Source organism: Rhinopithecus roxellana, chromosome 9 (assembly GCF_007565055.1).
Source record: "Rhinopithecus roxellana isolate Shanxi Qingling chromosome 9, ASM756505v1, whole genome shotgun sequence".
In the NCBI taxonomy this organism is placed as follows: Eukaryota; Metazoa; Chordata; class Mammalia; order Primates; family Cercopithecidae; genus Rhinopithecus; species Rhinopithecus roxellana.
The window spans coordinates 65,323,001-65,325,261 of record NC_044557.1 but is presented as its reverse complement, the minus strand read 5'-3'; the positions used below and the strand labels follow the sequence as shown (position 1 = coordinate 65,325,261).

The 2,261-nt window shown below is 38.8% G+C and overlaps 1 pseudogene; it reads left to right on the top strand.

Moving 5' to 3' along the window:
• The first annotated feature begins 1,013 nt into the window (after positions 1-1,013).
• Positions 1,014-1,626, top strand: LOC104670830 (annotated as a pseudogene).
• The last annotated feature ends 635 nt before the right edge of the window (positions 1,627-2,261 follow it).

The window sequence follows — 2,261 nt, the reverse complement described above, 5'->3', positions numbered from 1 at the left end:
ATGCCTTTTCTGTAACAAATTCACAGGTAGGCACATGCACCTAAAATCAAAACTCTGGAGCTAGAGTGAGAAATACAAGATTAGTAGGGCTCTTAGAAAAAACATTTGATCTCTTTTGTCTTATTTCCTCAGCTTCAGGAGAAAATGGCATAAGGCATACCTCTGTCTGTTTTACAGGGATTTATTATGGTTATCATTATTATTATTTGTTTCACTATTTTTTTTAGAGACAGAGTTTCACTTTGTCACCCAGGCTGGAGTCCGGTAGTGTGATCATAGTTCACTGCAGCCTCGAACTCCTGGGCTCAAGCAATTCTCCTGCCTCAGCCTCCTGAGTAGCTGGGACTACAGGCATGCACCACCATACCTGACATACAGGGGTGTTTTGACCTGAAAATGAACATGAAGAAGTAATGGTTATTCGAACTTTTTGGAAAAACTCCTCTGCCTCATCATCTTTGGGGCTCAGGGTAGCTCCAGAGTTACCATTCAGCACAACTCTTATAAAAATTGAAATTCTACATTTATATTCCACTGGGACTCATGTATGGCTGGTGGTAAATTGGTACAACCACTTCAGAAAACTGTTGAGTAGTGTCTAGCAAACTAAACATTTGCATACCCTATTTTGCTCCTATGCACATACCTAACAGAAATGTTTACAATGTTTACCAAAAGTCATGTACTAGATGTGCATAGTATATTATAATAGCTGATTATAATTATAATAACTGATTATAATAGCTCAAAATTGAAATTACCCGAATGACCATCTACAGTAGAATGGATAAATTGTAATATATTTGCACAGTAGAATACCATACAAAAAAGAAAATGAATTATCTATAATTACATGCAAAACTAGATGAATTTCACAAGCATGAGTTTGAATGAAAAGCTAAACAGGAAACAGTCAATACTGCACTTACATAAAGTACAAAACTGGCAGAACGAAGAAGCTGAGATTGTGGGTCTCCCAGACAGTAGTTCAGCTTCCAGGACTCTCTTCCAGCATGACCAAAGACACCTCTTCACACAAGATGGTAGCAACAAATTATAGGTGCAGTTGCAGCAAACTCACAGATCAATTGAAAATCCTCATCAATACCTTCAATCAAAAACCTTGCTCAGGTTATTCTACCAAATAAAAATTTGGTTTATAAATCAATACAGAAAAGTCAAAAATCCAGATCTGGTTTCAGAATTGAAGAGCTAGGCGTGGATTCCAGAAAAGACCAGAACCAGAGACTTTAGAATCAAGCCAGAGCCACGGACAAAATCAACCCGGTGCAGAGTTTCAAAGCAGAGAAGCCCGACAGTGTTGTACCACCTGCAGTGCCTGTCAATTATGCCCTCTCATCAAGGCAGTTTTGAAAAACCCATACCCTAGGACTGATTCCAGGAAACAACTTGCTAAAGAAATTAGTGTTCCAGAGTCAAGAGTCCAAATTTGGTTCCAGAATAGAAGATCTAGATTTCATCTCCAGAGAAAAAGGGAACCTGTTGTGTCCTTAGAACAAGAAGACCAGGGGCAAGATTTCTGAGAGACTTCAAGGTACAGAAGATACACAGAATGGCACCACCCTCACTAGCAGCTCTCATTTCTCTAGAGCCAGAACATGGTGAACACAGTCAAGTTCAGTGTATTTGATATTATCAACTTGGGCCCCAAATCTCTCTCATAGTCTTCTTGGGAGATGACAAAGGACTTGGCCGGGTGTGGTGACTCACATTTGCAATCCCAGCACTCTGGGAGGCCAAGGCAGGAAGATTGTTAAGCCCAGGAGTTTGAAACCAGCCTGGGCAACATAGCAAGACCGTGTCTCTACTATCAAAAATAAATAAAAAGGACTGTAGGAGGCAGAGATAGGTACAGGAGGCACCACACTACCCTATTGACACAGCCTGGATCCAGAGTTCAGCAGACCTGAGACAATGAAAATAAACTTAGTAATAATAATAATAATAATAATAATAATAATATTGTGGCTACCCTTGGGGTGGAGGTAGGGGGTTAGCGATTGTAAGAAGATATGAGGGGCACTTCTGGGGTGCTAATATATTGTATACTGAGTCTTTCTTTCCCCTTTTTTATTTTTTAAATCTTTGTAGGTACACAGTAGGTGTATAAAATTCTGTTTCTTGATCTGAGTGATGGTTACAGAAGAATGTTGAGTTTAAAAATTAATTGAGTTGTATATTTATGAGATCTGCATAATATGAGAAATGCATATTACACTTCAATTAAAAGTTTAAATCTA